Raw genomic sequence first — 23042 nt, 5'->3', positions numbered from 1 at the left:
TTGGTGGACATATCAGTTTTTTTCTCCAAAGGTGCTTCTTCTGCGTCCTATATTTCAGTGAGTGAAGGTGTCATCCATTTCCTCTCAAAATCTCAAACTATGTTTTGACTTTTTTCTGTCTTTATTCCATCCATATCTACTTAATTTTTACTTTTACAGAACCTCTTGTTTGCCTTCTTTTCCACCTCAAAGCCCACAAGATTATTGAAATAAACTTTTAACTTGACTTCCTACCTTTGGATTCTTAATTTTCCACTCTGTCTCACACCATGCTGCACATTTTTCTTGATATACAATGCTAATGGTGACCCCATGTTCCTACAACTTCCACTGTCAACTTAGTTTTTGGAACACGCCTAGTATCTAGTACTCTCAAGGACCTATTCTCAATGTAGCTCTCTAGCATTATTTCCCACTGCTACCTTTTACATACTCTAAGATCCTAGGTCCTTTAACTTCCCATATGTATGATGTTACCTTTATTAAGGATGTGCTTTCATCACTGTCAGTGTGTCTAAATGAATTTTGACTCATCTGCAAGACGCAGGACAGGTTTTGAACGCTTCCCAAAGCCTATTCATCTTTCCATCCTCCAAATTCCCGTAGTATTTTGTATATACCATTCACTTTGCATAATTTTGATCATGTATTTAATTTTTCATTTACACTTTAATGCCTTGATATATTTCAAGCTCCTTCTTGGCAGGATTTATAGGTGCTTTATTTTGTTATATCCCACACTCCCTAAATATTCCCTGAATTAATATTCACTGAATTATTTAATCTATGAGTAAGATTGAAAATCCTTGAGAATTCAGATGTGACATACATAAAGGAAGGCAATTTACCCACTTTCTGATAATATGATGTATTAGTTTATCTCTAAAAGAGAAGAACTGAGTTCAGTAATCCCAAAGCTATCATAAATTTGAAACTGTGACACGATTGATGAAAAACTCATTACAGTACATCTCAGGCGGTATCGGTTAATTTATCAATGTTAAAAATTTCAAGTGCGGGGCCCAGGTACAACAAATATAACAAAACAACTTCCATACTCTGTTACCTTGCCTGTTGACAGGCTCTGATGATTTGACCTTATCTTTTTTTAGGAGACATCCAAAGCAGGAAGCAGTAGAGCTGATTACTGCACACTGCCCTCTGCTGAGCCACAAGGGTAATCTAGAGGGGAAAATTCGTGGTTGAGAGTATAACTTACTCTCCAAGCTCAGGATGCCAGCTGGTGCCAAAGAATGATGTCACATTTTATGATGTGATCACTTCTCTCAATTGTGCTCTCTTGAGTTTACCAATTCTTTCCATGCAGGTCATCAAACGGCCATCAGCTGGTAAAATTTTCCTCTTGCCTTAGCCAAAAATGGATCCAGAATAGATGTAATGAGTCTTACTAACCCAAGCTTTAAAATAAATATTACTATTACTCCCACCACGACATTTCCCTGCATCATCAAATATCCCCAAAGAATTGCATGAAAATAATGGTAAAAAAAATTCTCTTCAGTTTGCAAGGAAAATAGACTCTTAGGAATGGATAGGCTGAATTCTCCTACATCCGTGTAAACAAGTTCTACTTCATATAAAAAAATATAGAGCTTTTTCATTCTTAAAGAGAAGGCCAAAAACCAAATAACCAACTCAATAACATTAGAAGTACTGTTTGACTTGGAAGAACCACAAGTATATCTGGCTTTTGACCATATTTAAACAGCCACATTTCTGGGTGATATTATTCGTTTATTCATCACCACCTGACCAAATATCATCCATGACTAAATCAATAATTAAAAGTTTCAGAATAGACACGGGACTACTCAAAACTATTATTCTAGGAAAGATACATATAACCCCAAGTCCAAAGGGGTGTCTCCCTGGCTTTTATAATCAACCCTATTTATTGTTTGTATACAAGGACTTTTGTTATTGTCTTATCCTATTCCCAACTTTAGGAAACTACATTTTTAAAGAGTGATACTGGTAATAGATGATCTTCAAATAAGTGGAAATTTCCTTTCCCAAAGCGGGGGGGGAGAAAAAACTTGCAGAAACATCAAACAAGTGACTTTCTGTTGTTTAATGGAGTTCTAATCTTGTAAAAAAAAATTTGGTTTTATCAAAATTTTGACTTTCCTATATTGAAAGGGCTTCTCTAAACCAAAAAGAAAGGAAGGAAAGGGAAGAAAAAAGAAAAGAAAAAAAAAAAGAAGAAGAAGAAGAGGAAGAACTAGGACTGAGGAAACTGCAATCAGAGAGAAGTCACTCAAATAAGCCAGCATACAGATTTAATCATGAACATGCTTCAAACAAAATAAAATTAAAAAGAAAAAAATAAAAAAGAGTCATCAAAACCATAAAATGTGGGCAAGGGATGTCAGGAGGTAAATAACCCTTTTTGTTTATATGTATGTCTCTCTTCTTAATTTTAATATAGTAATGAAGTGTTTGAACTTACAGGACCATCAGGCTAAAACACACATTTATGGGAAGGGGTTAGCATACTTAAAAAACAGGGCAACCACAAGCCAAAACCAAATATTGCATTTGCAAAAAATGAAAAAAAAAATACACTCAAGCAGATAATAACAGGAGACCATCCAACCAAAAAAAAAAAAAAAAAAATGGAGAACCATAGAATCAACTGGAACACGAGGTTCAAATGGCAATAAATAATCATCTATCAATTATCACCTTAAATGTCAATGGACTGAATGCCCCAATCAAAAGACACAGAGTGGCTGAGTGGATAAAAAGGCAAAAACCTTCAATATGCTGCCTACAAGAAACTCACCTTAGGACAAAAGATACATATAGATTGAAAGTGAAAGGGTGGGGAAAAATATTTCACGCCAATAGACATGACAGAAAAGCAGGAGTCGCAACGCTCATATCAGACAAAATAGACTTTAAAACAAAAGGCATAAAGAAAGACAAAGAAGGACACTATTTAATGATTAAGGGATCCATCCAAGGAGAGGATGTTACTATTGTCAACATATATGCCCCAAATACAGGAGCACCCAGATACACACAACAAATATTAACAGACATAAAGGGAGATATTGATGAGAATACAATCATAGTAGGAGACCTAAATACCCCCATCACATCAATGGACAGATCCTCTAGACAGAAAACCAATAAAGCAACAGAGATCCTAAAGGAAACAATAGAAAAGTTAGACTTCATTGATATCTTCAGGACACTACATCCAAAAAAAGCAGAATACACATTCTTCTCAAATGCTCATGGAACATTCTCAAGAATCGACCACATATTGGGACACAAAGCGAATCTCAATAAATTTAGGAGCGTAGAAATTATCTCAAGTATCTTCTCTGACCACAATGCCATGAAATTAGAAATCAACCATGGGAAAAGCAAAGAGAAAAAACCTACTCCATGGAGACTCAACAACATGCTACTAAAAAACCAATGGGTCAATGAGGAAATCAAGAAGGAAATTAAAAACTACCTTGAAACAAATGATAATGAAGACACAACCTCTCAAAATCTATGGGATGCTGCGAAAGCAGTGCTCAGAGGGAAATTTATAGCAATCCAGGCCTTTCTCAAAAAAGAAGAAAGATCCCAAATGGACAACTTAACCCTCCACCTAAACGAATTAGAAAAAGAAGAACAAAAAAGTCCTAAAGTCAGCAGAAGGAAGGAAATTATAAAGATCAAAGAAGAAATCAATAAAATAGAGACTCAAAAAACAATAGAGAAAATTAATAAAACCAAGAGCTGGTTCTTTGAAAAGGTGAACAAAATTGACAAACCCCTGGCCAGACTCACTAAAAAGAGGAGAGAAAGAACCCAAATAACCAAAATTATAAATGAAAAAGGAGAAATCACAACGGATACAGCAGAAATACAAAAAACCATAAGAGAATACTATGAACAACTGTATGGCAACAAGTTTGACAATCTGGAAGAAATGGACAATTTTCTAGAATCTTACAGCTTGCCAAAACTGAATCAAGCAGAAACAGACCAACTGAACAGACCGATCACTAGAAATGAACTTGAAGAGGTCATAAAATCACTCCCTACAAATAAAAGTCCAGGACCAGATGGCTTCACAGGTGAATTTTATCAAACATATAAAGAGGAATTGGTGCCCATCCTCCTTAACCTCTTTCAAAAGGTTGAAGAAGAAGGAAAACTCCCAAAGACATTCTATGAGGCCACCATCATCCTCATTCCAAAACCAGACAGAGATACCACCAAAAAAGAAAACTATCGGCCAATATCATTGATGAATATAGATGCAAAAATTCTCAACAAAATCTTAGCCAACCGAATCCAACAACATACCAAAAAAATTATACACCATGACCAGGTTGGGTTCATCCCAGGTTCACAAGGATGGTTCAACATACGCAAATCAATCAGCATCATACACCACATTAACAAAAAAAAAGTCAAAAATCATATGACCATCTCAATAGACGCAGAAAAAGCATTTGACAAAGTTCAACATCCATTCATGATCAAGACCCTCGCCAAAGTGGGCATAGAGGGAACATTCCTGAATATAATCAAAGCCATTTATGATAAACCCACAGCAAATATAATCCTCAATGGGGAAAAACTGAAAGCCTTCTCACTCAAATCTGGAACAAGACAGGGATGCCCACTCTCACCACTGCCCTTCAACATAGTTTTGGAAGTCTTAGCCACAGCAATTAGACAAACAAAAGAAATAAAAGGCATCCATATAGGAAGAGAAGAGATCAAACTCTCACTGTATGCAGATGATATGATACTATACCTAGAAAACCCTAAGGACTCAACCCCAAAACTCCTTGAACTGATTAATCAATTCAGCAAAGTGGCAGGATATAAGATTAACATTCAGAAGTCAGTTGCATTTCTGTATACCAGCAATGAAACATTAGAAAAGGAATACAAAAAAATGATACCTTTTAAAATTGTACCTCACAAAATCAAATACCTCAGAATACACCTGACCAAAGAAGTAAAGGACCTATATGCCGAGAACTATAAAACCTTAATCAAAGAAATCAAAGAAGATGTAAAGAAATGGGAAGATATTCCATGTTCCTGGATTGGAAAAATCAATATTGTGAAAATGGCCATCCTACCCAAAGCAATCTACAGATTCAATGCAATCCCTATCAAATTACCCATGACATTTTTCACAGAACTAGAACAAACAATCCAAACATTTATATGGAACCACAAAAGACCCAGAATCGCCAAAGCAATCCTGAGACACAAAAACCAAGCAGGAGGCATAACTCTCCCAGACTTTAAGAAATACTACAAAGCCACAGTCATCAAAACAGTGTGGTACTGGTATCAAAACAGACAGACAGACCAATGGAACAGAATAGAGAATCCGGAAATAAACCCTGACACCTATGGTCAATTAATCTTTGACAAGGGAGGCAGGAACATCAAATGGGAAAAGGAAAGTCTATTCAGCAAGCATTGCTGGGAAACCTGGACAGCTGTATGCAAAGCAATGAAACTAGAACACACCCTCACACCATGCACAAAAATAAACTCCAAATGGCTGAAAGACTTAAATATACGACAGGACACCATCAAACTCCTAGAAGAAAACATAGGCAAAACCCCTCTCTGACATCAACATCATGAATATTTTCTCAGGGCAGTCTCCCAAAGCAATAGAAATTAGAGCAAAAATAAACCCATGGGACCTCATCAAACTGAAAAGCTTTTGCACAGCAAAGGAAACCAAAAAGAAAACAAAAAGACAACTTACAGAATGGGAGAAAATAGTTTCAAATGATGCAACTGACAAGGGCTTAATCTCTAGAATATACAAGCAACTTATACAACTCAACAGCAAAAAAGCCAATCAATCAATGGAAAAATGGGCAAAAGACCTGAATAGACATTTCTCCAAGGAAGATATACAGATGGCCAACAAACACATGAAAAAATGCTCAACATCGCTGATTACAAGAGAAATGAAAATCAAAACTACCATGAGATACCACCTCACACCAGTCAGAATGGCCATCATTAATAAATCCACAAATAACAAGTGCTGGAGGGGCTGTGGAGAAAAGGGAACCCTCCTGCACTGCTGGTGGGAATGTAAACTGGTACAGCCACTATGGAGAACAGTTTGGAGATACCTTAGAAATCTATACATAGAACTTCCATATGACCCTGCAATCCCACTCTTGGGCATCTATCCAGACAAAGCTCTACTTAAAAGAGACACATGCACCCGCATGTTCATTGCAGCCCTATTCACAATAGCCAGGACATGGAAACAAGCCAAATGTCCATCGACAGATGATTGGATTCGGAAGATTTGGTATATATACACAATGGAATACTACTCAGCCATAAAAAAGGATGACATAATGCCATTTGCAGCAACATGGATGGAACTAGAGAATCTCATCCTGAGTGAAATGAGCCAGAAAGAGAAAGACAAATACCATATGATATCACTTATAACTGGAATCTAATATCCAGCACAAATGAACATCTCCTCAGAAAAGAAAATCACGGACTTGGAGAAGAGACTTGTGGTTGCCTGATGGGAGGGGGAGGGAGTGGGAGGGATCGGGAGCTTGGGCTTATCAGACACAACCTAGAATAGATTTATAAGGAGATCCTGCTGAATAGCATTGAGAACTATGTCTAGATACTCATGTCGCAACAGAAGAAAGGGTGGGGGAAAAAACTGTAACTGCAATGTATACATCTAAGGATGACCTGACCCCCTTGCTGTACAGTGGGAAAATAATAAAAAAAAAATAATAAAATAAATAAAGAATAGTTGATTTATAATGCAAAAAAAAAAAAATTTGACTTTCCTCAAATTTTAAGCAACTGACATTGCTTTAGACAGTTCTAGCTTCTAAAACAGAAATGCAAATTTTCCTTGTGTCGTAGTTGAAAATCCTTTCTTGATTCTCTATCTTTTAATTGTCTGAGGATGTTTACAGGCAACCTCAGAAAACCAGTTTTTACTTATGGTTAATTCATTTTATTTTCAAATAAGAAAACTTGTGAGAGGTGTAATACAGGGTTCTCCTTATTGTTACTTAAACGTAAATAAATAGATTCCTATATTCAGAGAGAAGTTTAGGTGAAAGAGTGTCTAAAGTACTTTAAATTCCAAAATTCTATGTTGACATTGATATAATATATTGGTAAATAATTATTTTAAATCTTTAAATTTTAATCATATACTTAATATATACTAAAATCCAATCTTCGTATTACTGTGTATTATGTAACTGAAAAAGTATCACAAGGAGAAATGATATAACTGAAATTTGTTTTTTACCAAAGAAGTAATGTTTCTCTGGCTTGATTAAATGTCTATCAATTTTGTGTCTAGTCAGCATTTACTCAAACAGGGTATATCTATATTTTGTAGTAAACACTTTTAAACTAAACTGAATATTTATAAATTAAATATGCAAACTGATGGCCTTGTATGTGATATACTATTATAATGTATTATATAAAGTTCTTCTTTTGCTTTTTCTTATGTCTAATTTGTTTTTATGGATATCAGTCAAAAGATGAAAGACAATCATGAAAGTCATCAGATTTAAATGGCTTATTTATTTACTTATTTTTTAATTTTTAAAATTTTTATCGTGGTAAGAAACACTTAACTTGAAATTTATGTACCAGAAATCATGCAGTTTTTGTCTTTCTCCATCTAACTTATTTCACTTTGCATAATAATTTCAGGTCCATCCATCTTGTTGCTGATGGAAAGATTCCATTCTTTTTTATGGCTGGGTAATATTACGTGTGTGTGTGTGTGTGTGTGTGTGTGTGAGAGAGAGAGAGAGAGAGAGAGAGAGAGAGAGAGACATCTTTATCCATTCATCTATTGATAGGTACTTAGGTTGCTTCCTGCTACAATGAACACAGGGTTGCATACATCTTTTTGTTTTTTTTTTTGTTTTTCTTTGTTTTTAGTTTTTAGGGCCACACTCAGCATAGGAAAGTTCCCAGACTAGGGGTCCAATCAGAGCTGTAGCTGCTGGCCTACACCACAGCCATAGCAATGCCAGATCCAAGCCTTGTCTGTGACCTACACCACAGCTCAGGGCAATTCTGGATGCTTAACCCACTAAGTGAGCCCAGGGATCGAACCTGTGTCCTCATGGATGCTAATCCACTAATGCTGAACCACAATGGGGACTCCTTATCTTTTCTAATTAGTGGTTTCATTCTCCTTGGATAAAGACTCAGGAACAGAATTGCTGTATTATATTGTAACTCTAGTTTTGATATTTTCAGGAGTTTCCAAACTATTTTTGACAGTGACTGCACCAGTTTACATTCCCACCAACAGTACAAGAATGTTTATTTCTCTCCACATCCTTGCCAACCTTTTTGATAAAATCCTTTCTGACAATTGTAAAGTGATATCTCATTGTGGTGGGTTTTATTTTATTTTGTTTTGGTCTTTTTGTCTTTTTCGGGCCACACCTGCAGTATATGGAGATTTCCCAGGCTAGGGGTCGAATCAGAGCTGTAGCCACTGGCCTATGCCATAGCCACAGCAATGCGGGATCTAAGCCACATCTGTGACCTATGTCACAGCTCACGGCAACACTGGATCCTTAACCCACTGAGCAAGGATAGGGATCGAACCGGCAACCTCATGGTTACTAGTTGGATTCAATTCCACTGTGCCACAACAGGAACTCCTGTTTTTGTAAACTTAAAAAAGGCAGAGAACCTCTTCGAGTCAGAGTTGAGTTCACCTGTGAAATGCAAATAGGACTAGCACACACTTCAAAGGGCTGTCATAATGATCAAATGAAATAATACAGATAAAGTTAAATCCTTATTGAGATATCTAATTAAGTTCTTTGAGTATTTTGGATATTAATCCTTATTGGATATATCATTTGCAAATATCTTTTGCATCCAGTAGGTAGCCTTTTTGTTTTGTTGATAGTTTATTTTGTTGTGCAAAAAAAGTTTTTTACTTTAATGAAGTCCCATTTACTAATTTTTCATTTGATTCCCTTTCTTGAGGCAACATATCCAAAAAAAATTTACTAAGACCTATGTCAAAGAGGTAAGTTTTCTTCAAAAAATTTTACTGTTTCAAGTGTTGCATTTAAGTCTTCAACCTATTTTTAATTTATTTTTGTGCATGGTGTGAGAAAGTAGTCCAGTTTGATTGTTCTGCATGAAGCTGACCAGTTTTCCCAACATCAGTTACTGAAAATGCTGTCTTTTCCTCATTATATTTTCTTGCCTAATTTATCATAGATTAATTGCTCATGCAAGTGTGGGTTCAATTCTGGGCTTTCCATTTTGTTCCATCGATCTAAATGGCTGTTTCTATGCCATACTGTTATGATTACTGTAGCTTTGTAGTACAGTTTGAAATCAAGGAGTATGCTACTTCCAGCTTTGTTATTCTTCGGAAGATATTTTTTGGCTACTTATGATTTTCTGTGTTTCCATACAGATTTTTGAATTATTTGTCTGAGTTTTATGAAAACTGCTATTGGCATGTCGATAGGGATTGCATTGAATCCATAGATTGCCTTGGGGGCATTTGGTCATTTTAGCAGTATTAATTCTTGGGAGTTCCCATCATGGCACAGCAGAAAAGAATCCAATTAGGAGCCATTGAGGTTGTGGATTTGATCCCTGGCCTTGCTGAGTGGGTTAAGGATCCAGTGTTGCCATGAGCTGTGGTATAGGTTGCAGATGCGACTCAGGTCTGGCATTGCTGGGGCTGTGGTATAGACTGGCAGCCACAGCCCCGATTAGACCCCTCGTCTGGGACCCTGCATATGCCATGGGTGTAGCCCTAAAAAGACAAAAAAACAAAAAAAGCATTAATTCTTTCAATCTATGAACCTGGCATATCTTTTCATCTGTGTGTGTCATCTTCAATTTCTTTCAGTAATTGGTTCAATATCTATCAATGTGACACATCACACTAACAAATTGATACAGAGTACTTTAACTGCCCTAAAAATCCTCTGTGCTCTACCTATTCATCCCTTTCTCTCTCTTAATCACTGGCAACCACTAATTTTTTTTACTGTCTCCATAGTTTTGCCTTTCCTCCATATCTTTTCATGGTTTTATAGTTCATTTCTTTTTAGCACTGAATGATATGCTCTTGTCTGGCTGTTTATCTACTCACCTTCTGCAGGACATCATGGTGGCTTCCAAATTTTAGCAATTATCAGTACAGCTGCTCTAAATATCTTATGCAAGTTTTTTTGTGTGAACATACATTTCTATTTGGGCAAATACCAAGGAGCTCAATTACTGGAATGTGTGGTAAGAGTATGTTTAGTTTTGTAAGAAACTGCAGAACTGTCTTCTAAAGTTGCTATGCTATTTTTCATCTGCATCAATAATAAATGAGTTTCTACTGCTCTACATCCTTGCCAGCATTTGGTGTTGTCAGTGTTTTGGATTTTGACTATTCTAATGGGTGTGTAGGCATATCATATTGTTTTTAAATTTATAATTCCCTAATGAGATAGGCATATCACATTGTTTTTAAATTTGCAATTCCCTAACGTCTTTTCATGTGCTTACTTTTCATGCATATTTCTTCTTTGGTAAGGTGTCATAAAAGTTTTTGGCCAGTTTTTTAATTGAATTGTTCATTTTATTATTGCTGAGTTTTAAGAGATCCTTATCAGATGCATCCTTTGCAAACATTTTCTCCCAGACTGCATATTATTTTCTCCTTCTCTTGATGCTATCTTCTGTAGAACAGAAGTTTTTAATATTCATGAGATCCAGTTTCTCAATTATTTCTTTTATGGATTATGCCTTTGACGCTATATCTTTAATATTTTATTTTTAAATTTTTTGAACAATTTTTATTTTTTCTCTTACACTTGGTTCATAGTGTTCTGTCAATTTTCCACTGGTCAGCAAAGTGACACAGTCACACACACAGACACACAGACACACACAGACACACAGACACACACACACACACACACACTCATATACATTCATCTTCTCACATTATCCTCCATCATGCTCCATCACAAGTGAGAAGTCATCTAAAAGTCATATCCACGTCATCTATGTTATTTTCTAAGAGTTTTATACTTTTGCATTTTATGCTTATGTCTTTGATCCATTTTGAGTTAATTTTTTGTGAAGGGTATAATGTCTGTATTTCAATCCATTTTTGTCATGTGGGTGACATGTCCAGTTATTCCAGCATTACCTTTGAAAAGGTTTCCTTTGCTCCAGAGTATTGCTTTTGCTCCTGTCAAAAATCAGTTGACTATATTTATGTGGGTCTATTTCTAGACTCTATTCTGTTCCCATCAATTTGTTTCTTCTCTTGTTAATATTACACTGTCTTGATTATTGTAGCTTTACAGTAAGTCTTGAAATTGGATAGTGTCAGTTTTCTGACTTTGTTCTTTTCCTTCAGCATTGATGTTGGTTATTTCAGGCCTTTTGTCTCTCCATATAATCTTAAGAATAATTTTTTCACCAAGCACAAAATGACTTGCTGAGATTTTGATTGGAATTCCACTGAATCTATTGATCAAACTGGGAAGAACTGACATCTTGACAATATTGTCTTTTCTTCCATGAACATGAAATACCTCTTCATTTATTCATTTCTTCTTTGATATCTTTCATCAGAGTTTTACATTTTTTTCATATCTACTTTGAACATATTTTGTTAAAAGTTCTACCAAAATATTTTATTTGGAGGGGTGTTGATGGAAATGGAAATAAATGTTTAATTCAAATTCCACTTGCCCATTGCTGGTATATGGGAAAGGAATTGATTTTTGTATATTAACCTTTTCTTTTGCAATCTTGCTATAATCATCAACTAGTTCCAGAGGTTTCTTGGTTGATTCATTCAGATTTTCTATATAGACAATTATGTCATTTGCAAAGAAAGACAGCTTTATTTCTTTTTTTACCCAATTTGTATGCCTTTTATTTCCTCTTCTTGCCTTCTTGCCTTAGTTAGGAATTCCAGGATGATGTTGAAAATCAGTAATGGGAGAGGAATACTTGCCTTGTTTCTGATCTTAAAAGGAAAGCTTTGAGTCTTCCACCATTCAGTATGATGATATTTGGGGAAATGAGGTGAGGCATGGATTTTAAGGGAGTCAGACTGAAGACAGGAAGATTACATAAGAATTTGTCCAGAAAACTGGAGAAGTACTTGAATTGGTTATAAGCACTAGGAAAAGGAGAAGTCAGAAAGGAGAAGACATAGCTAAAATCATTTAGGAAGTTAAGTGATCGGGATATTGAGATTGTGGACAATTAAAGTAAAAGGCATTTAGGAAGGCTTTCAGTTTTCTATCTGGAATGATTAGGTAACACCATCGAGCAAGACAGAGAATATAAATAAAAGAGCAGGTTTGGGGATAGGAAATAACGAATGCCCTTTAGGGCATGTTGATATATTGAGCCTGAGGTGTTTTGAGACAGAAAAAAACCTGTCCATCAAGCAATAAGGTATATGAAGAAAAGGCTTGAGGAAGTAGTTTGAACTGAGTATATAGATTCCAATGTTACTACTTAGTCTGTCATTGGTTTTAAATTGTTTAAAAATGCAATAAGAAAAATGAAAGAGGCATTTCAGGAATCTTTTGGGGTCTAATTTTTATATAGGAGATAGAGGAAGGAATAAGCTAAAAACAATATTTCTCATTTATTTAGAAAATATTTATTTAATGTTTCTTATGTGAAATACATTGTTTTAGGTATAGATACAAAAAGGAAACAAACAATCCATGTCTTCAAGGAGTTCACAATATATTAGGTAAAAAGTATAAGCAAATTATTACAATATAGCTTGAAAATGGCTATGATAATAGCATAAATAATATGTGATCAGGCTTTAAAAACTGGGCAACTAACATAGCCTGGAAATTTCAGAGATTTCCAGAAAGAAGAGTGTGCCTGGAAGAGGAAAATGCATGTTAAAATGCACAAGGATGAGAATGTTTCAGCCATTGGAGAAAACTGCAAATGTATTGATATTGCTAGATACAGAGATGTACCACCAGATTTTCCTCAAAGAGGACTTCCTACACAGCTGCAGTCTACTGGAAGCTCTCAGGATCTGCTCAGGTGCAGAAAGCTGTCTTTGCAAAAGTCGTACCCTTCCCAGGGCATTCTCCCTCTGGTGATGGTGAGGTCTGGTCATTTTGACCCAATCCAGGACTCACAAAGGCCTATTTGTTCTAGAACTTTCCAATGGGTTGGCCGAAGCTCTCTTGTGTCTGCATCACAGTTCAACTTCTTATTCTTCCCAATCTCGCTTCCTTTTCCCTTCCTATTAACTGTTTCATTCCTAATTAATATCCTGTACCCCCAGTTCTGTCTCAGGTTCTGCTTCCTGAAAACACAACCCTTTGGTTCCAAGGGTGGTTCAAGAGAGTAGATGCTAAGTTAAGATTTTGGTTTGAGTCATTTGCTATAGGCTGGAAATGAAAACCCTTTTAATTTGTGGTACATGGAACACAGACAGCCCCTTGCAAAATGTAATAGTAAAATTTTGTTAAAATTTTCATTCTTGGTGAATTGGCCAAAGGAGTCAAATGTTTGAGATGTCTGGAGAATATAGTAGCTATAAAAATAATGGTATTGGATGACTATTTCTAAGCAGCATTGAGCTCTGCAGAAGTGTGATGAACAATTGAGAGTGAATAATAAGAAATTAAAAGTTATGTGGGAGGTTTAGGGGGCCTCTTAGGTTGCATACAAAAGATGCTCTCATTTCCTACAAGGGGAGACTAGATAAAGCTGAGGACAAAGGCCAAGACTTTATGGTCAGAATGGCTGAATTTTAAAGATGGTTAAATGCCAACAAAGACAGATGGCCTGTGCTATGCAAATCTGAAATGATAGGACTGTCATGGCAAAATGTTGGAGAGGGGAGTAAAATCTCAGGAAAATAGGCATGCTTGTACGGAGATATATATATGGCTGGCAGACTGTGAGATAAATATATTCCATGAGAAAGCCCAGAAGATTCACATTTACCAAGGCCATAAGGAATGTGCTGGCGAGATGAGCATCAGCATCACTAAATAGTAGATTGGTAATGTTCCTCTTCAGGCCGTTATCAACCTTGTCTTACTGATAGCAAAGGAGATAATTGGACCCTGAAACACCAGAGGCTGGGTGGAGGCACGTAACTTCCAGAAGCCAGGGGTTTTCAATTGTTGTAATGACTGATAAGATCATAATGGCGGCCAATATATTTAGAATGGATAAGCAATGAGGCCCTAGGATACAGCACAGGGAACTATATCCAATCTTCTCTGATAGAACATGATGGAAGATAGTATGAGAAAAAGAATGTGTATACATATATTATATACATATATTACATTTTATACATAGTGTGTGTGTGTGTATACATTTTAAAAACAGCTGGGCACTGGGCCTTAAGTTGCCACTGAAACCGGGAAACCTAACACATCATCAGGGCCCCTCAGAGTGGGAACATACGAAGGGCAGTTAAAAATTGGATTTCTGGGAGTTCCTATTGTGGCTCAGTAGTAGCAAGCCTAACTAGTATCCATGAGGATGTGGGTTTGATCTCTGACCTCACTCAGTGGATTAAAGGACCTGGCATTGCCATGAGCTGTGGTACAGGTCACAGGTGTGGCTAGCAACCTGTGTTGCTGTGGCTGTAGTGTAGGCCAGCAGCTAGAGCTCCAATTCAACCTCTAGCCTGGGAAATTCCATACGCTGGGAGTGCAGCCCTCAAAAAACCAAAAAAAAAAAAAAGATTTCTGTCCAAGCTTTAGTTTACAATGAGTCCACTGGTTTCAACAGAAACCTCATGGCCTGCAAAGCTGGAAATATTATCTGGCCCTTTGCAGAGTAATTTTCCTGACCTCAGATCTAAGGGGGGCTAGGGTGGTGGTCTCTGGTGGTGGTCTCTATCATAGCTCCATTTGTTTCACTTGTCTGGCTTCTCAAGCAACAGAATGGATCCCAGGAGATGACTGTAAACAGACTGTCCCGAGCTCAACCAAGTGGTGTCCCTGATCGTAGCTACTGGGTCAATGTTAGAGTTAATCCGCTTTGAGTGAATTACTACTGCCTTAGGAATATACTGTATAGCCACTGGTTTGATGAATGCATTATTTCCCATCCCACACAGATTACAGGATCAGAAACCATTCTGTGTACAGTCACATGAAAGGAATAAATATCTATTAACAAGGCAGTGGCAGTAGTGAGATATTGGAAAGTAAAAGAATTTCTTTTGAAACTGGATGTGAGAGGGATCCACACTTGTCCACCAGTGTGTACTATCCCCATCCTCTTTTGTAGTAGAATCTCTGAGTTTCAGTAGGCCACAGAGCTGCAGCTGAAGAGGACATTTCCCAGCTTCCATTGGAGCTAGGCATGGCAAAGCTCTGGCCAGTGGGGGTTTTTTTTTTGTTTTTGTTTTTTTTTGTTAGGTTTTAATTTTTTCCATTGAGCGGGATGTTTACTGAAGTGGTAATGTGCCTTCTGTGCCCTGCTCTTAAAAAGGAAAGGCATTCCCATCACGTCCCCCCTCCCTTGTTCTGGTTAGAAGGCAGGTGTGATGGCAGGAGCTGCAACATGTATCTTAGACCATGCAAAGGAAGCCTCATGTTAAAAATGGGAGAAGAAGAAGATGTAAGGAGGTGGGGTCAGGTATCCATGGAACCCTGCTTGCCTATTCTTACGTTTTTATGTGAGATACAAATCAGACTTTTCTTGTTTAAGCCTTTAAGCTTGGTTAAAGGAGCTGAAGCTAGTGTTCTAACTAACGAAGGTGATTACAAAAGCAGTGGAGAGAGGAAATTGGGTAGTTTAGTGGAGGACAGATAATGAATTTGTTCTGGAACATGTAAGTTGCCCGTGGGACATCGAGGTGCATATCTAATGGGAAGCTATACAATCTTTTTTGAACTCAAGAAAGCATACTGGCCTGGAGGGTTAAAAGACTTCCATGGCATCATGAAAGGTGGATTTGGTGAATGATGTTTGGGTGGGCATGTGAAGTTTGTATTAATGTAGGTTGAGAGAGAAGATTTTATACAGAAGACACCTGTGAATTTCAGAATCATTTGTATTAAGGGGATGAGGTCTGTAGTGAGTAGAAGTTACCCATGGAGAATGGCTAAGTCTGAGCAAGAAGAGAACAAAGAATGAAAACTCACAGAACAGCTACACTGAAGCAGAGGCTAGAGGAAAGGGACTCTTTGAATTGGATGAAGAATAGCCTGAAAAGTCAGAGAATAGAGAGAGAATAATTTTGTTAAGGTTGATGGAGGAGTGAATTTCTATAAAGAGACAGTGACTTGCAGTCTCAAATGCTTGTATATTTTAGTGAGTAAATACAATTGTGAGGTATACACACTATCTTACATACAGTGATTGTAAAGCATATTCATATATTTTAGATTGTTAGCAATAGGGGAGTTCCCGTCGTGGTGCAGTGGTTAAAAAACCCAACTAGGAACCATGAGGTTGAGGGTTCAGTCCCTGCCCTTGCTCAGCGGGTTAATGATCTGGCGTTACCATGAGCTGTGGTGTAGGTTGCGGACGTGGCTCGGATCCTGAGATGCTGTGGCTCTAGCATAGGCCAGTGGCTACAGCTCTGATTCGACCCCTAGCCTGGGAACCTCCATATGCCGTGCGAGCGGCCCAAGAAATAGCAAAAAGACAAAAAAAAAAAAAAAAAAAAAAAGATTGTTAGCAATAAACCTTTACACTATCATTATAAACTTGGGAGAAATGTTGCCTATGTAAGAAGTAATAACATGGTGATCTGGTGATCAACAATTCAGAGCAATTTACTAGAAAACCAAAGTCATATCACTATTCATACTTCTTGTAACAGTACTCATATAACCAGTATTTTACTCACTAGTCTTATTATCAAATATTTACATAAGATCCTAGATTTGGGGTATCTCATAAATCTAATTTTACTTAAAAAATAACTTTATGAATGTAAAAGCTAATTTTATTGTCAGTCTCTAGGTATTATTATCTAAAGGCATTGTTAATATTTGTTAAATTGTTTGGTAGAAAAATTTGGCAAATTATTATATTGTGTTGGGGTTTAAGATACACATCTTAAGCAAATGTTCTGATAAATGTATTAAAATAATGCAAAACCTTATAGTATGAATAATAGGTAAAATAATGCCTCAACTGTTAGTCAATTCTCCCCCCTCCCCCAAAATAAGCAGTGGGTTTGTGGCTTGTTGCCGGAAACAGATTTACACACTGCAGGTTTAACACACTGTGTGCGTTTATATACTTACAACCATGCTTTCAAATTCAGAAAAGTGTCATTAAAGAAAATAATTGACTAGTGTTTTACTTATAATTTAAATTGTAAGCCAGTTACTCCTGAATGACAGTATAACAAATACGCAGGCAGAGTTGGTCTTCAATAGGGATAACTTTCTTTCAGATGTTTGGATAATTTTTTTTTTTTCCTATGCTAGGTTAAAGTTTGACACTAAAGACACAAAATTCTCTTTATCATTAGAATCATTTAATATCCAACACTTGAAGAAAGAAATAGGCAGAAGAGCCTTTCTACTGTTCACATGTAATACTTCACTTTTCTGGTCAACTTCGAAGACGATCAAACTCTCAGGACAATGCTGCTTGGGGTTCCACAATGTTCTTTCAAATTCCATTTTTCAAACTCCAGAGTTTTCTCATGATGTGTTAATTTTGTGGTGCACCACAATTTTTGAAAAAGTTTAATTTAAACTCAATTTATCTTAGTTGTAGCAGATATTACATGGCTTTCTGCCCAGAGTATTGCTTGCTTCATCTGCAAAAGTGGTAGTCTTAAGTTCTAAGGAAGCAATGTGATAGTTTAATATAGATGCAAAACCTAGCTCATTTTTGGATTTTTCAATATGCATCATAAAAAGTAATGTTTAGCAATCAGAGACATGACATTTAATTAAGCACTGGAAATTGTGCAAATAATTTAGGTGTTAGAATTAAGCTATAATACAAACAAATTCCAAAATTTTCAATGTGTTTAGAAAGTTTAATTCCATAGGTACAACTCAAATTTTTTAAGGCTATAATGAGGAATAAAGAAAATGGAGTGGAATTGTGCTTTCTATCTATAATGACATTTCTGTGTTATTATTTGGAGGTCATATTTAAAGGCAACTCATTTTGTAAATTATTTTTTATTAATTTAATTGTAATGATTACATTAATGAAATGATGGCTTCTCTTGTTTCTCTTTCTGCCTTGGGCCTTCTTTTGTGTATTAGGCCCTGAGGCAGTAATAGAAGTAACAAATATTTTCAAACTTTAGGGAGTGATTCTTTCCCAGTTATAGATCAAGCTAAACTGCAAACCCACATGGTGGCCAATGACAATTTACCAAAGAGAGAGAAGTTAGGGATCAAATATTTCCTTTATAATGAAGTTTTTATAAATGGCTTACATTCTGCATAGAATTCGAAGGAGACCTGATTGGAGGGAGAGCCAGAAAAGTGCTTATTTAAAATGTTCATAGCTTATGCTTTAGATCCTTCATATTTAAAATTACAAAACAATATTTGAAATAGTTTCCCATTGGCTTAATGTGAAAGTTGAGTGAACTGCTCTCAGAGACAGTAGCTCATTTTCAGTCTCACTCTGGCATGAGCATGGACCAAGGGAAGTACGAAAATAAGGCTCTTTTCCATTTTAAGAAAATGAAAACTTATTTTCTAACATTTAAAGTGAAGCTAGAGATACTGAATCTTTCCACCAGTTAAAACACTTGGGAGTGAAAGTAACAGAAAACCCAAGACAAATTGGATTAAATAATAAATGGAAATTGTTCATCTACGTGAAAAGCCCCAGGGAGGTTGTGAAGGAAGCTTTAGAACTGACTTGATAAAAGCTTCAGCTCTATTTCTCTGAATTATATCATGTTTGTTTCTACAATCTGCATCTACCCTTTTCCTCAGATAAGTTTCCTTTGTGGTTGCGAGGTGACTGTTAAAAGCAACAGGAATTACATATTTCTCCACTTATCTCCTCAGGAAGAGAGAAAGTTGCTTCCAACAAACATTGAGCAATTGTCCCAAGCTTTGTGCTTGTTGGATGATCTCTGAAACAATTCATATGGTTGGGGCAAAGAAATGATTCTCTTAGGACCGGGTTCCCACCTTCAACACCTCCTGAATAAACTGTGGCAAGGGGGTTGAGAGTCTCTTTTGGCTTTCACCAAACAGGACTAACCTTGGAAGAGGTTAGGGTCAATGTCATCCAATGTGCCATACCTGAATGCTGCACAATGGAGGAAGAGTGAAATGCATGTTTGGATAACAACTGCCTCGTCCGTGGTAGTATATTCCTTTGCTGTACAATCATTCTAATTAGTAAATATCTTCTTTCTGTCTCTCCAAAGTGGGTTAGCTTCACCAGGAGTTCCTTATGGTCTAGCGACCAATTACAAGTTATCTATGGCTGACAAATATGAAATGCAATGGAAGAGAAAGGATGAAGTGATTGCAATAGAAACTCCCCATTAAAAAGAGTCTGTCTGGAAACATTACACAGTGGTCACTGATTTCTGTATAGTCTATAAATAGGAATAGTGAGGACTCCTGGCTGGTTTTGCTATGCGTGTTCTTTAGGCAGGTACTACTTTGCTCTCTGTGTCCTTTACGGCCCCGCCTGAGATGGTCATTGGGAAAGATGATCTTTTCAGGAGGCTACACTGTTTTGGCAGTTCATTTCCCATTAGATTGAGTACAGAAGTCTGAGGATTAGAAGTCTAAGATTAAATAGTCACAGGTTATTGTCAGGAATGAGGTTTATCTAAGAATATATTTTCCCTTTAATATTAGGTTTTGAACTACTTGCAATCTTGCTATTTCTGTAGGCAGGTAAATACGTTCAGAGATGATGTATAGTCCAAGATTTTATGTCTTGGAATGTATATTTCTTACTTAACCTTCAGGCTTTTCCAGTCTTATTTTAGTTTAATGGCCTATCCTGAGATCTCAGTTTAATAGCAACTGCATTGGGGACTGAAGTGGGGAGGATGGAGAGAGAAAGGCACCAATAATTTATTCCTTGTCTCCACAATAAGCATTATGTATCCAGTTGTCTCCATAGTAAGTGTGATTCTTAGGATAACTGGGATTTCAGACATTTAAGTTTGAGGTCTGAAGACAATTGATCCTCAAAGTATAGACTATAGAGCTTCTTATAACCTTGATCATGAAAGGTAGGGACTATTTCTGAAATATTTTATCCAATCTACATATCATGAACCCAACTGGCTCATCAATGAGAATCAATTTATAACATCCATCAGGCTAATCAACAAACTCCCAATTTCACGTATGAAAATCCATTTATAACATTCATTTTATTGATTAGAAAAGTCTCAGGTGTTAGTAGAAGATAGTGGTAGCTGAAGCATTTATCATTACTATGTTTGGAATGCAGCCTTTCCGATTAGATACCAGCTGAATACTTCTCAAGTATGAACTCTAGATTATAGCAACTAATGACCATTGAGGATAAAGTAAAATAACTAACACACATACATTTATATCACATTACCTACACTAAAGTATTCTGAAGTAAAGTATAAAAAATGAACTCAAACTGACAATGCTTAATTACAATATACAACATTCAATATTCAATACTGATATTAGCAGCAGAAAAACTGAACTCTATGTTGATTTGATTTGCAGGCTCACATGAAAGAACAATGAATACAGGAAAAGGAGGGGGGCCAGAAGGGTGCGTATTTGAAACTCTGTTTGTTACTTACATCCTTTCACCTATTTATAATCCTACAGATCTTTGTTTGATCAGGGTTCCAGCTCCATGTCCCTTAGAGTAGTAAGTTGTAATATTTCATTATTCTTAGCAGCAAGTGTACTATCTTCTTCCTGAATCCCCTACTTCTTTGAATAGCGCCAGAAACTTGGGATATATCTTTAGATCTTTTTTTTTTTTTTTTGCTGTCCACATGTCTTTCAAATCCTATTTGTCAACTTCATGGCTATGATCTCAATTCAGGTTTTCAAAGTTCCTCATTCTAGTTGTTTCAATAGTCTTCTAACAGGTTTTTCTGTTTTTCCAGTCTTGGCCATATGTCCCCTAATAATACATTCTCCATATTGCTCTGGAAGTAATTCTCCCCCAATGCCTAAATATTAGTTTTTCATTACCCAAAGGACAGATTTCAAGCTCCTTACCAGTTTACAGAACTCTCCATTCATCTTGCCCCATCTATATTTTCCCATTTCTCCTGCTACGTTCCCACACATTATCACCTTTGCCTGCACAATACCTTCCTACACACTATAAAATGTAGGCAAGGAAATACATAAAAGGTATGTATTACTTTAGAGCACATGTCTCTTCTTGGCTTGGCCAGTTCCTACTGATTCTTCAAGACTCATCTTTCCACTTTAGGAGAAGTGCTTCCTATGTAGTGCAGGGTGAGTGAGGTGCTCTTCCTCCTTGACTTTGGTATTTATTATCACTTTATTTGATTTGATAAGCTATATATTTCTCCAAATTTGATCTTCTTGAGGGCAGGAACCATGTCTCTCATCTCAGAATGTTACAACCTATTAGGGTGGTGGGCCTGCAGATACATACACAACAAAGGCAAATAACAATAATAATAATAATAAAAAGGATGGCTTATAGAAAGTACCCTCAAAATGAATAGAGCCATAGGTTATAGAGGAGATAAGAAGACTTACAGCGGAGAAATTAGGACCTTCATACATTGCAAATGGGAATGATAAAATGGTAGTCACTTTGGAAAACAGTTCGGCTATTCCCCAAAAGGTTAAAAACAGAGTCACCATATGAGCCAGCAATTCCACTCCTAGATATATATCCAAGAGAAATGAAACCATATGTTGACACAAAAACCTGTAAATGAATGTTCATAGAACCATTATTCATAATAGCCAACCGTCCACCAACTAAAGAATGGATAAACAAACTTTATAAATATGGTGTGAGGTGAAAGAAGCTAGTCACAAAAGACTACATATTGCATGACTCTTTTCATATGAAATGTCCATAAAAGGCAAATCTATAGAGACATGAAGTGGATTAGTGCTTGTCTGGGACTGGGGGGGGAGCAGGGAACAGGAAGAATAGGGAGTGACTGACAAAGGAGGTAGCGTTTCTTTTTGGGGTGATGAAAATGTGCTGAAATTGATTGTGGTGATGGTTGTACAACTTGATGAATATACTAACAACAACTGAACTGTACTTCATTAAAGGAGGGAAAGACTTCATTGAGGTGGAATTGGATTCACAAATGATGTGAAAAGCAGAGGCAGTGTGTTGCAGTGAATCAACCAATTCTTTTGTTGGGGAGACTTGACTTTGAATCCTGCTCTGCCACTTGGTAGAGTTAACCTCCTTAAGTCTGTATCCTTATCTAAAAAGCGATGATATCAATATACTTAATTTGGAGGATTAGGGTAATGATGAATTAGATAATAGGTTTAAAATATTTAGCCCAATTCCAGGCACAGAGCAAGTGTTTAATAAACATTAGTTTCTATTATTACTATAAATCTCTTCATTATTGAATATTGGATTAGGTGTAACAGAGGGAGCCTGCAGATATAGCAATGAAAACACTCAGAAACTCATCTGAAGTTTCCAGCAGAAAGAGATGAGACACAAAATGATATAAATTGTGTGTTTAATTGTATGCATTCAGTTTAAAAACATTTATTAAGTCCTTTCTTTTAATCACTAGACACTGTGCTAGATTTCAGGTTATCCAAACATAAAGGAAAAGTAGATTGCTAGATCCACAAATAAGAATTGGTCCTTGACTTGGTGATCGAGTAAATAGGTCAACAAATATGTGTAATAAAGGATCCTATTTCCTATAATAGAAATCTGTTTTCTACGCACACAAAGAAGATGACAATGGACAGAAAAAAAGGTGTAGAAGAGGTAACATTTATGCTCAATACTGAAACTGTTCACTAACCGCTTGAACCTGCACTTACTGGAGAAGTGTT

This window comes from Sus scrofa, chromosome 5, assembly GCF_054392235.1.
Source record: "Sus scrofa isolate SSC_HxYL_T2T_F1_AM1 chromosome 5, Sscrofa_HxYL_maternal_Yorkshire_Landrace_v2.0, whole genome shotgun sequence".
NCBI lineage: Eukaryota > Metazoa > Chordata > Mammalia > Artiodactyla > Suidae > Sus > Sus scrofa.
Note: the sequence above shows the minus strand (reverse complement) of the source record.